The sequence below is a fragment of the Zonotrichia albicollis genome, chromosome 16 (assembly GCF_047830755.1).
Source record: "Zonotrichia albicollis isolate bZonAlb1 chromosome 16, bZonAlb1.hap1, whole genome shotgun sequence".
Lineage (NCBI taxonomy): Eukaryota > Metazoa > Chordata > Aves > Passeriformes > Passerellidae > Zonotrichia > Zonotrichia albicollis.
Window position 1 is genome coordinate 6148761 of NC_133834.1, and position 13762 is coordinate 6162522.

Below are 13762 nucleotides of genomic sequence, written 5' to 3' on the forward strand. Positions count from 1 at the left end.
CCTCCTTTTCATTCTACTGCAGCTCCAACTGGGGCAAGGAGAGGGCGTCTGTTCCACAAAGGTTTGGGGAAAAAAAAATTAAAAATATAAAGGGGAAAAGGAGAGAAGCGGTAGAGGAGAGAGGGATCGGCAGGAGCAGCACAGCGGAGCAGCAGCGCGGTGTGTGTGTGTGTGTGTGCCCGGGCTGGCATCGCCAGTGGCGCATTCATTGCCCGCTGTGCTCTGCCCCGCCCGGCAAGGGCAGCCCGGGCAGCCGCTCCGCTGCCCCTCTGTGCCCACCCCGAGATCCCCCAAGCGGGGGTGATAACCCGGCAGCGAGCTGCCGTCCCTCCTGCTGGCTCCGTGCCTGGTGGCACAGCGGGCTGATGGAAGGGGTGGCCGTGGGGCCAGCACAGCCCGGAGAGCGCTGCTGGCAGCGCTCCGACAGCGAGGCACTCTGGAGGAAGGAACGAGCTGTTCCTGCTTCTTCAGGTAATCAGGCAGGATGCTCAGAACTGGCAGAATCAGGCAGGAACTCGGGTTTCTGTCTTTGGCCAGCGTTGTCCTGGGTTCTGTGATCCATAGCAGGGCTCCAAGAGCTGCAGAGTTGGGCTGTAGGACTAAGAAAGATAAAGTGCTTACCTCGACCCACCACCACCACCTTTCCACAAAATCATCTCAATGCTGAATGTGGCAGTCCATTTTTCCCTGAATTAAACCACATCAGAGTATTTCCTTTCCTCAAAAACTCTTTCCTCCGTCCAGCACTGGCACTTTCCTCCATTCCCTTACTGGCACTTCTGCAGAGCTCCGTGTGCTTTGCACTCCTCTGGAGCACATCCGTGCAATGTTAGTGTCACCCTGTTTTGCACAAGGGAAATCACTGACTTTCCAGCAGGAAAAAACAGATTGATGAACCAAAAAAAAAAAAAAACCACCACCAAAAAAACCCCCCAAAACCCCATAAAACCCCAAAAAACAAAGCACCTAACAGGACCATGATCCTATAGACTGCTCTGCGCCTTTGTGGAGAGACAAAACTTGCTGTCCTAGAGAGACCTGGTGGTCCCAGGGTTCAGAGGTACAACTGGATCCTTCAAGTACAGGTGTACTCAGTCACAGAAAAACATTTTGCTACAAAGCCAGAAACAAGGCTTTCTGTCTTTTCCCACCTTTTTTCACCAAGATCAGCTTGGGTAAAGGCTGTCTGGACTTTGACTATGTGGCTGATGGAGGAGGGCAGCAGAAGGCAGCGAGGGGTGAGCGCAGGGTAAGTGGTTCCCTGTGTATCACTTAAGTTACACTCTGCTGTGGTTTATTAAGGAGTTCTGGCGGAGCTGTTTGCAGCACTTCAAGTGAGGATAGATAAAATAACACATTATCTCCTTTAGCAAAGCACAGTAGAATTTGTGAGTTGCAAATTTTGGCTACATTTTCCTAGTGTTGGCCCTACTAAAACTAAGGCCTGTGGTGTTAGATGAGGGTGAAACTGAACAGCTCTGAGGCAAAAGTTGCAAATTACTTAAATGAGTTCTTTAAGTTAAAATTGTTTAAATTTACTTTACAGGAAAAGAACATTATGTCAAACATGTTGTAACTCCTTGTAAGAGCTTTGTAATGAAAGGGAGACTGGCTTTGAAATATAATGCAAACAACTAGATGTAGTTAATTACATGACTTTCAAGAGGTGAAAATGACACTACTGTGAAAAAGTAACTAATTCCTCTAAACAACATGTTTTTGTTTTCATCAGTGTGACCTTTAGTGCACATTGGCTATTTAGTTAAGTTTCATCTAAATTGTGTTTGCCTGTGAGCTGAATCTCCCTGTCTTCCACAAGCTGTTTATTCCTTGAGCCTTTTCAACCTCCGAGTTTTATCTCAGGATGTGAGATTGATAGATGTACTGTATTCTCTTCTGTAACTGGCCTTTGTGGACAAGTTTTGACTGGACCAAAGTGCCTCAGAGATATGAATAAAAGAGCAAAAGAGCTGTCTTATGTCTCTGTTTCTCAACTTCAGTATCTACAAATGCCTTCAGCCACTGATGGGTCATCTGTGAAATGAGATGTACTGGCCAGTTGGTGAACTCTGGCAGAGAGTGAGTCTGTAGCTTTGCTTTGGATGATGGGAAATGCATATTTCCTTCTTTCCTGAGCCTGTTTCTCCCTGTCCTGAAGGCTGGTAATGGTCAGCACCAGCAGTGTGTTCCAGACCCTCTGTGCCTCTCAGCTGTGCTGATGGGTAAAGCCCAGGGGATGCAGCCAGAGCTCAGCTGGCTCTTCCCAAACCCTGTGGGCTCCCCTGTATCCTGTCACACAAGGAGGATGCCAGCCAGCCCACCTGGTTGTTACAGACCTTTCCCATGTGCAAGAGCACAGCCCTGCTCCTGTCCTGCAGTCACTGTGCCCTCTCACCTCTCTAAATCATCAGTCTGGGGACACAGAATTAGTGCCAAGGTCACATTTGCATTCCATGGGGCTGGCAGAGAGCCTGGGGCTCTGGCCAGGGGGATGGGAACAGAAGGACCTGCTGGGTTGGGAGGGAGGAGGTGGCTGTGGTCAGGAAGCCACGGATTGTTGGTGTGTGAAACCACTGGGAGAAGTCAGGAGTGGGCTGCAGGTCAGGATATCCTGGAAATTGGGTGGCAGGTGGCAGGCAGCCTCAGGGACCAGGTTTTCCAAGGCTGGTGCAGCCTCCCAAGACTGTGGGCAAGTGTGGGCTTGGTGCAAGAGAGTTTGGGCTTGTGCTGGGATCTGGGGGTTCAGTGATCCACCCCTGCTAGGGAAGGGTTCTCTTTTTCTGCTGCAAGGAAGAAATGGGGTTTTGTGTCCCTACATCCCTGCCCAGGTACTGTGAGGCCCTGCCCCTTCCCTTCCAGTGCAAGTGCAATGCTTGCATGCAAGTTACCTCCTCTGGCTTCAAATATTTTCCTTCAAGACTTGATAAAACCCCCAAAATTTTTGGTAACTGCTGATTATTGTTCAAACAAGCTTTTAAGTACCAAACTTGTGTGCATGGAACCACAGGTTCTTTGTAATCATGCCTGATTTGGGCAACAGTTAGAAGTAGAAGATAGTTGTTTATCATTTAATTTTCCAAGTTAACTTGGTCTTAGTAAGAACTATTTAAATATTTCTCCTTCACTAAACTCTACACCTTCATATGGAATTCCAGTATATGGCAAAGAGCTTTCTATTTCTGCTGTGCTGTGTGTTGGACCAGCATTACCCCTGTAATTTCTGGCATTATGTAAACAAGAAAATAGTAAGTTCCTAATGGAATATTATGACATCAATAAGTCATTGCATACAGCTCATTTCAATAATATAAATGAAATCAAGTCATTCACATCAACTCTTTATTTTATTTTTGGTCATTGAATTAAAATCTTTCCTCTCTTTTATTGAAGTACTTGAATGTTATTGGGAATTTCACATTGAATTGCTACAATCACAAGCCAGGATTGCTTTGGATCTAATAGGCTCCTTAATTTGGTATTACAAATTGGCATTCAGCACTTCTTTGCATGTTCTGCCCTTGCTTTTATTTGATAATACAATCAAGCATTCAGGGGGGGTTACTGTCATATGTCCTGGCATTTCTTCATTGTTCTGTGCATGAATTAATACCTTATCTGCTGCTGAAATCTGGGTAGATGTTTATTTTCCCCATTTTTGCCTGCCTGCCTGGCTGAGCAGTGACAATGGTCAGTGTACGTGACAGTGTGTTCAGGTGAATAAATGAAGCATGGTTTGGGGTGAGCAAACATCCCCAGCTATTATTTTCTGCTATAACGGTTTACAGCCTTCTGATGTAAAGCCTGAATGCAGCAGGGCAAGCTGTAAGTCAGGCCTGATTGCACATTTTGAATCAGTGTAATATTTTTATTGTTACTTCTAATGGCAAAATGGATTTTCCTTCCTGAGAGCCTGTGTCTGTGATGCTGGAAGTCCTGAGGGCATCACAAGTCTTGCCTGGCCCCTATGGCCTTGCTGCCCATGGTGCTCTTCCTGCTCTCCCTCTCCTTCCTCCCTCTGAAGATTCATGTGCTGACCTAATTTATTGGTGCTGTGTCTTATAAACACAGATTACACTGGCACTCTGATGGGTACTGCATATTAACCTCCCACACTGCCAAAATCACTTTTATTGCTGAGGAATACACTTGGTGCTGAACAGGAGGTGGTTCCATAAGCTTGGTTTCACTGTCAGCTTTTTCTGTGTGTGAGGAATCAGCAGCACACGTTTCAAGTGGTGTGCTGGTATTTTTTCAATAATGCATACTAATGTTCTTTTGGCTGCCTTTTGGCCCAGGGTTTTTTTAGGTATTTGGTACTTTTTTGGAATGAATTTTGAGCAAATCTCCACTCCCAAATCATGTGGTCACCATGGTGGCTTTGCTGAGGTTGCCTGAAGGGGCACTGAGCAGCAAGCTGGAACTCAAAGAGCTGAAAGGAGAGACTGGTCCTGTCAGATCCTCAGGACAAAGGGCGGCTCTGTGTGGAAATGCATCACCAGCCTCAAGTGATTTCAGAAAGCCAAAGCTTCCAGCTCCAGCCTTTTCTTTTTGAGTGTTCCCATTCTTTAATTTGGGATACAATATTCTGGGTGATCTAAACCCCCAGGGATTTCTTGATCAACCTGCTGGAAGCACTGAGCTGGTTATTCCATCAAGGCAGTGGAACAGGAGGGATTTTTTTCCCTGCCTGTTTGTTACTCCTCAGCTGTTGCTGCTGCAGAGCAAGGGCTGGCTCCTCAGCTGGTATCAGCTGGCCCTGGTTTCAATGAAATGCCATCTAATTATATCAGCTGAGGATCTGGGCCACAATGCTTAATTCTTCCACTGTTTGGAACAAAGAGCTTCCTGGCCATGCAAGAACAAAATTCTTGTTGTTGCTGGAGTGATGGGGTTGGGCCTGTGGAGGGATCACATTTGCTGCCGGCATTCAAGTGGAGTAGTGATCCTGCATATATCTACATTACACAGGGGCTGAGAAATTACCTTCCTGAGTGGTAGGATGGTATAAAGAAAATTAATTATTAGGAGGTTGTGTTCTTATCTAAAAATTATCCCCAAGACCAAGTCAAAACAAATTATCTTGATGTGCATGACATAAGAGCATGCACTGCTTGAGTTATCATAATTTCATCTTCTTACAGCAACTAATTCCTCTAAAAATAATTGTGATGAAATAGCCTGTGCTCCTTGTGGACTTTCTGAGTTAGTGCATGAAACTTTGTAAAGCATAGAAAACATGGCTTGCTAAATTACACATAAAATAATTTTGCAGTTTCAGTGAAATCGAGGAAGCTACCTGATTTATGCCAGGAAAAAATGCATCCTGCTGCTAAAACAAGCTACACATGCACACAGAAAGCTTCTCCCTACTGCAGTGTGCATGGACCCATTTGAGCTCATACAGAACTATGAACAGCTTCATTGTATACTGAAGAATCCCTTCTGGGAATTGTTTTTTATTTTTTTTAGTCTAATTTTGTTTTGTATGGATGTTTTGACACCTCAACTTGAGGTTTTTTTCCTCTTGGATGGCTAATTTTTCAATCAGATCATTTTAAAAAAAAGCCACCTGAGAAATTGAGAGCAAACCACAAGACATTTTAAACATGTGACAGCCTGAAATAGAAATTAAAATACTAATAGAAACCCTCATGGGAGAATCTAACAACTAGGCAGTGTATCCTAATAGCTGTGAATTACTTTGCCCCTGGGAGACACCAGGATTCTCCCCAACTTGGGTGCTCCTTGCCAATGTGATTCTGAGAAGTTGCTTCGGTTCTGTCTTCTTCTCTGATGGGAAGGATAACCTGGAGCATTCTGAGATCTATTAATAAAAGCCACTAAAACAGGGAAATGGTGGTGTTTTAGGTCTTGCTTCTTTGGAGAATAATTCATACTCCTGACTTTAACCCCACGAGAAATTCGGAATCCTAAAAATATCCTTTATAGGAAGGTCTGAAACACTGGGACTTGGGGTGAATCCAAGAGTCATGAAACCCCTTAAACTTGTCAGTGTCCTTATTCCTTGGCTTGGTGGGAGCATCCTTCCTGATGAATTGCTCCTTGCCCTGTGGTTTGGGCCTCTCCTTGCCCCCTTCTGCCAGGGCATCCCCCTGCTGCTGTAACCCTGCTGAGGCTGCAGCTGCTCCTGTGCCAGGTGTGCAGCTCCTCCTGCACAGCCCTGAGCTCAGCATTAACCCATTCTAGCCTGAATTAGGGTGGGCCCAGGGCTGGCTCAGCCTCGATGGAGATGTGGGGAGTCTGCTGTTATTTTGCCAAGGGAGTTGATGTTTCTTGGGGGTCTCTCTCCCTCCCTTCCCTTCAGCAGGTTGGGTTTTCTTGGAACTGTTTTGCTGTCTGTGATTTCTGCTCTTCTTGTGCTAATCTGCTTTTGTTTCCCTAAGGGCTTTTTTTAATACTGTCTCACTTTCTGGATTGTTCTTTTAGATATGTTGCAACAGTAAATTTTAACAATTAGATGTGGCTATTTTGCACTTGCTGTTGGAGGTTGGAGGTGTGTAGCCCTTGTTGTGCTGTTATAGGGGAGGGATGATCTATGAGTTTGGGAATGTGCCAGGGTGCTGGGGGCAAGTTTGTTTTCTGTATCCATTTTTTCTTGTCAGGCCCTGGGCTTCTCCAAGGCGTGGGTCCAAAACCAGAGACAATTGAGACAATTTAGGTGCCTGAGCTGGAGGCATAATTGCCATAGACTCCCTTGTAAATCCGACCTCATTGCCTTTGGGTCTGTCGTTTAGTTGAGAGACCAACATGGTTTTCCACATATAGGTTGGAGTAATAAGATTTGATTTATCTGCTCTGTCTCTTGAGAGAGGGGTGCTTTGGGGCAGGGTGTCTTCTGTGTTCTGAGTTTGTACAGAGCCTACAGCAAGAGAGCTGTGTCCCCAGGTGAAATCCAGGCTGGAAGGAGGGTGGGGATAATATCCATACCCAGCACCTGTAATCCAGGGGCAGAAGGAGTTGCTCACTTACCTTCACTGCTGGAAGATAAAACTCCAGGCAGTTGCCAAGAAATGTGTCAAGGTTGTGGCTCTCAGGTGGGCTGGAAACACGAATGTCAGACATGCAAAGTGAAAGTGGCTTCCAGTGCAGGCTTTGTCCTTGTTGGGTTCTTTGAAGATTGAGGTAACTTAAAAAGAAAGGGGGGATAAAAAAGGTTTCCATGGAAATTTTTTGAAGCCAGAGGAGTGAATATTGGTGTTCCCTTTGTTCTGTGTTCTTCACAGCTGATAGAAGTCACAGTGTAAATGGACTTAACTGCTGAGTGACCTTTGACAAAGCCAGATAGGAAGTCTTTGTTGTTGTTGTCAGTGATTGTAATTTCCTTTTTTTTTCCAAGGTAAGAAGTCTTTTTCAGTGCAGTGATTCACTAGTTTTAACTGAAACTTTGAGACAGAGACATGGTGACAAGATAGTGATTGCAGTGAGTAACAAGGCTCAGTCAATTATTGACCAGCCCATCTCAGCACCTTTGTTTTCCTTGCTGACAAAATATCACAACCTTTATACAAAGAGCTGAGCCTGCAGGAACCCAGCATTGCTCATTCTGGATGTCACTGTGAGAAATGAACATTTGCTTGTTATAAAGTGAATTGAATTCTCTCCTTACAAAGTTTCTTCCCATTATCTTTTGGATTAGTGCTCTGTACATGGCTGTCTGCTCTGATTTCTGTCCTTTCTCATAGGAAAACAAGCAGAAGAGGTAAAAGCCAATGCAATGGCTGTTTTCTGAAATATTTTACAAGACACTCTGGCACAGCTAGCTAGAGCAGGGCTAGGATGGCCCAGATCTCATCTGAACCCTTCAGACATGACTGCCATACACACAAATGCTAATTTGTTGACTCATTTTTGTGAATCCTCCTTCAGGAGTCATATCTGCTATTGATACTGAAGACGATAATTCCAAGGGCACATGGGCTTTGTAGTGACAGTGGCTGCAAAGCTCTGCTGTGCTCATATTTGTGGTTCCAAGTTGTGCAGCTCCCTTGCTCCTTTCAAATACAGGTTGTGCCCTTCTGGCAGGCTAACCAGGGCACAGGGATGGGAATTTTCTGTGCATTTTTCATAGGTGTTACTCCATTCAGCATTGGTATAGCTCTGAGAAAGGGTTCATGCCTGAGATCCCTGAAGAGGTAGTGCCATGGCTCAAAGCTTTTTGACTTGATGTGATGGGAAGAGCATATTCAATTGGATCTGATTCCCTCAGCTTGAAGTGAGCCAGCAAAACCTCCTTGCTAGTTCACTGAAATCAACAGAAATTTGATATTCAAACTGAACAGATTGAAGTGAGAGGCTGGTGAAGCCCTTGCACATAATTCCATCACCAGGAGCAGAGGTCCCGCTCAGCTCATAGTGAATAACACCATAAATGTGAGCAGACTTCCTTCCCAACTGACTAATGATCACCACTTTGCTGGACTAAGTTCTGCAAGAGTCAAATCAATGATATTGGAGACCTCCATGTAAGGCCACAGATGGGGTTTGCTTGTTATCCATAGGGCCCACTTTATAATTCCCGTCTACAAATGTAGTTGAGGTGAGCAAGTCAAGTTCTAGGGGTAAAAAAGTGAAAATTAAATTTAGTAGTTACAATGTGCAGTGATGCAATAGGTTCCTGGCATCTGATTGCTTCTGTCCCATGGATAACAAATAAACCAGCAAGAAAAATAAAAGTTGCATGAAGAGCAAAGGAGCAGCAAATTCAAAAATGCATCAAAGACAGCACATTGAAACTGGCAGAGTTTACAAAAAAGCTTTTGAAAAAACCCAAAAGTTAAAAGGATAAAGATCAAAGGAAGAGCAAAAGGAAATAAGGACAAATAAATTAAAGAACAAAATTATGAAGCAAGAGAGCAAAATGTCTTATACAGGAGGACTGAAAATGAAGGACAAAGAAAAATAATGAAACAAGGGAATAACAAACGGTGAGAGCAGCTTTGAGAATCATTTGCGTAGGTGTTGGTAGTGCAATACGAGCACTTCCTTTTTAATTTTCATTTTTTTTTCTTTTATTGTTTCTCAACCCCGAAAAGATAATTATAAGTTCCTTCTAATAATAATTACAGGTAGGCTGTGCCTGCTGCCTCTAGGATCTCTCAGAAGCAGCGCTGTGGGTAGCCCAGCCCTGCTGGGAGGCTTTGCTGTGTGCCCCTGGCACAAGTGGGTGGGTGGGGGTTGCAGATGGCAAAGGGCAGAGCCCTGGAAAGTGCTGGAGTTTGGGCAGGACTTGGGGGTGTTCCTGACAGTCGGGTGATGGATGGGGAGGAATCTTTGATGGAGGTCTGACAATGTGTGACTGGTCCCATCTGCTGCCTATGGAGTGGTGCAGAGGAACATGAAGCACTTCTGCAGTCCACAGGGTCCTTTCTGCACCAAGGAAAATGCCATTTTCCAGAGTTATGTCATGTTACTGTTAGCTGGAAACTCAATCAGCGCATGAATTAGGGTCAGAAGGTCCCCATGTGCCCCCCCTGCACTGGTGCTCAGGGCACAGCAGCCCAGTGAGGGCTGAGGCTGCTCTGGGGGTGTAGCAGATGCCCAAGCACACTCCAGGGTGATCCCATTACAGAGGCAGCACAAAAATCCCTTAATCCCCCTATTTTCCACCTGTTTGGGGGTACAAACCTGTGGCAAAATGGGGGTGGAGTGGTTGTTGTATCTCATGGGTCCAGCTAGACCCAAAGCATTTCCCTTGTAAAGAACCTTCCCCTCCACACTTGATCTGGCATTCTGGTTTATCCACAGAAGGGAGAGGTTGACATTGCTGAAAAACAGTTCAGAGTTCAGTTTTATTTGTACTAAAATACAAATAGTCTGTGGTGAATTGACCCTAGATGGATACCAGGTACCCACCAAAACTGCTCTATCAGCTGGACAGGGGAAGCAAAATATAACAAAAGGCTTGAGGGCTGAGATAAAGGCACGGATAGATTAATCAACAATTACTGTTACAGGCAAAGGAGTCTCAACTTGGGTAAACAAGTTTAATTTTTTGCTAGTCAAATCAGAGGAAGATAATGATAAATGAAATAAAATCTTAAAAATGCCTTCTTTTGGTTCCTTTCTTTCCAGGATTAGCTTCACTTCTGGTTTCTCTACCTGCTGCCCCCAGAGTGGCACAGGGGGACAGGGAATGGTCCTTCCCCACAGGCTACAGGCAAGTCTCTGCTCTGACATTTGGAGCTCCCTTTTCCCCTCCCTCACTGACCTGGGTGTCTGCAGGGCTGTTGCTCTTGTGTGGCCTCTCCTCTCCTGGCTGCAGTTCTCAGGTTTTGTGGGGTTATTCCTGTCCTTAAGCAGGGATCCCAGAGATGCTGATGGGCTCCGCGGCAGGTCACTCTTGGAGCTGGCATTGGATTCACTGGGCACAGGGGAAGATTCTGGCAGCTTCCCACTGAAGCCACCCCTGTCTACCCAAACCTTGCCATGCAAAATGAATATATAACCCTACCCCAGAGGGAAATATTGGCAGTTTCTATGCCCTGGAGCCTCTTTTTCCACCATTAAATTTATTGAGGCCATGCTCTGGTGCAGCTGCTTGTCTGTTCCTGCCGTGGCAGCAGGAAATGGGGGGAGACAGCAAATGTGCTCCTGGCTGTACCCCACAGGAGGTGCCATCTGAAGGAATTCTGTTCTTCCCTTCTGGCGCCTGACAGCCAGGAAGGGCTGAGGAGCAAACTGCAGCAAAGGAGAGTGGGGAGAGAAAAAAGGACTGAGCCTTAACGAGGTGAGAGACACAGGAGAGGCAGTGACTGCTGAAGCCTTTTAATAAAAAAACATTTTCCCATTTTCTTTGCTCTCCAGACCCCAGTGTTCAGAGGGCAGGGGCAACTCTGGCTGCTGCCAGCTGGATCTTCCAGAGGTGCCATTCTTGCAGCTAGGGCAGGCTAATGCCAATAGTGGGAAAATACCCTGGATGCTGAATATTCACATTTGCATTCTTGAAACCCAAGCTGAACTTCTATTTAGTCTGAGTCATGATTCAAAAAATAAAATATGCACGGATCACAGTTGTGAAGAAAAGCAGCAGAAGTGGCTTTTTGGCACAAACATATGCAAGCCATATTTCTCTAGAAGTAATTTCCCATGGAAATTTAACCTCTGAAGGACACTGAAGTTAAATTAAACTGTAGGTTTTGTAACATAAGATGCTATTGTCAGTCTGGCAAGTCTGGCATCCATGGAGGAATAACACAATATGAAAGAAATGGTACACCCGTATTTAGAGCTAAAAAACAAGGAGCTTTTCCCAGAGTCTGCATTAATGTTGCCATCTCTTTGTTACTATGGCCATGTCATTTAATCTCATTGCATCATCTGAAAACGGCTGTGAAATTATTACCATATGTAGCCAGCACATAAGGGCTAGGGGAATAAATCACAGTGAGAGAAGATCCTAAGCTTTGTCCTTAAAGAGGAGGGATTTGGGAATGTGCAATTCTGAAGTGACTTGACCTGGTGGGCATGTGGTGAATATTTGCCCTGTTTGAGGTGAGGGGAGGCAGTGGCATCTCTGTGGTGATGATCACAGGAGGTGGATGAGCCCTGTAGCTGCCCCAGTTGCTGACAGCTCCATGGTGGTGATGGTCTGGGACCTGTGAGTGCTGGGGGCTGCCTGTGCTGGGCTGGCCTGGCCAGCCAGATGTGCCTCTGCTAATAATAACAGGAATTGCCCTACGAGCAAAGCTCCATCTGGGTCACTTGTGTAAGCTCGGGGTATCAGCTCCTCTCCTCCAGGACAGGTTATGTAATCACATCAGAAATCAAACACACAATTTGGATTTCACCTTTTTCTGAACATCTGGCTGTTCATATTTTGGGCCTGCTGATTTCATAGGAATCCTGGTTAGAAAAAGGTTTTCTGTGCATGCAAGAATGGAAAACAAATGCTGAAAGGTTGCCCAGACAGTGACCTTGGAATTAATTTTCAAATTTGAGTGAATTTCTTTGTATTTTCTCCTCTGAAAGTTTCAATAAGAGCAGTGCTGTGGTGTGTGACCTCTCTAGCCCTAACCTGGTGTTTCTTTGAAAGTCCCTCTTTTCTCTAATGCTGCATTGCTGCCTTTGAAATCAGCATAGAGAAGGGCAGTGGAGCCCTGCAATGAGATGTGACCTAAAGCTGGTGGCATCTACAAAGACAGTCCAGTTGACTTCAGCAGCCTTTGGAGTGAGCTCCTAAAAGGCTGCTGCCAGTGATGCCCTCACAGTGGTTTAATTCCCTCTCTTTACTGGTCTCAGATAGTGTGAACCCACTGACCTCTGGTGCACGCTGACCATCCTCTGTTTTTCGCCAGGGAAGCAAAGCCTGGGACAAGTTTTGCTGGAGAATTGTCAGAGAAGTGATTGCAGCTTTTAATTTGCTTGACTTACTGGCTGGGGTCCACGTTGGCAGAGCCTTCAGCAGCTCGTTATTGTTGGAGGCTTTTCTTGCTGGGTGTTCTTTGCAGCTGTGCTGAGGGTATCTGCTGCACCCCGAGCTGTGTGCCCAGCCCCAGGATCCTCTCTCCAAAGCCAGTGAGATTTTTTTTTTGTCCCAGCAGCAGCATGTAAACATAAAGAAAGGTTTCACAGCCTTGTTCTCGATGGTTTTGAGTCCAGAGACTTTGAGGAAATAAGATAAGTGCGATATCTGTTCCTTCAAAGTCCCCACAGCATTTTTAACTGTACTTCTGATCACTGTAGCAGATAATAAATACAATACATGCACCCATGCACATAAAACAGTGTTGTTTTGTGCTTAGTCCATGTGTTTCATGTAGAAATCTGGATGATGGCCAGATCAGTAAATGACTCTCATTTTTAATGGAAATCAGAAACACAACAGATGTACTGTACACTGAAAAGAGTTAAAAATAGCTGTTTGCAGTCTCTGTGCTTGCCTTTAAACAAAGTACATGGTACAGAGCAGTGGTGGCTTAGCATATGGAGGCTCTAACATCCGATATTTCTGAGAATTTGCCAGGTTTGTGCAGGGAGGTCTTGAAGTTAATGGCAAGTTTCACAGACATGATTTCTGCTAACATCTTAAATCTCTCCATGGTCAAACCCTCTGGCTCCTGTGAAACTCTTTATGATCATTTGCATGTTGCAGTAAATTTGTGAAAAGATAGGGAAAGCCCAGTAGAAGTTGTTTCCTATCCCTGCCCTAGTGCGGAGCTGGGTATTTTTATTTGGTTTTTATCTGGATAAATGGAGATGTTAATTCTGGGTCACGCAGCAAAATATTTTTAATGCTGGTGCCTCTTTCTTATGGCTGGTGCCACTTCTTTCTCATTACAAATCAGAATAACTAGAGCAGCATTACATGGGGGATTGGCTGCACCTGGCAAAACTGGATTAATTCCAACGTGCTGCATAACTCCAGACTGACTGCAGTCCTTGGGAGAGAAGGATTTGCCTTTAAGAGTTAACCTAAGTACTGTCCCAATCTGTACATCTTCCAGTGTGCTTGGCCTCATTGCAGTTGTCAAAAGACTGGGGAGCCTTTATGTAAATCATTTTGATAATATACATTTGTAAGCTGGTGTGAAGGAAACATTTTCTTATGAATGTTATATAGCAGAGGAGCTTCATCTCCATATCACACTTATGCTTTAATGCACAACAGCTTTTAGTAGTCTCCATGTCAGATGCTCTGTGTAGACTCAGAAAGAAGTCTTAGAGAGCAATTACTCAAACTACCTGAAAGACTGATTTTTTAAAAGAGGAATTTTATCTATTTCTGCTGACTTCCATACAGCAC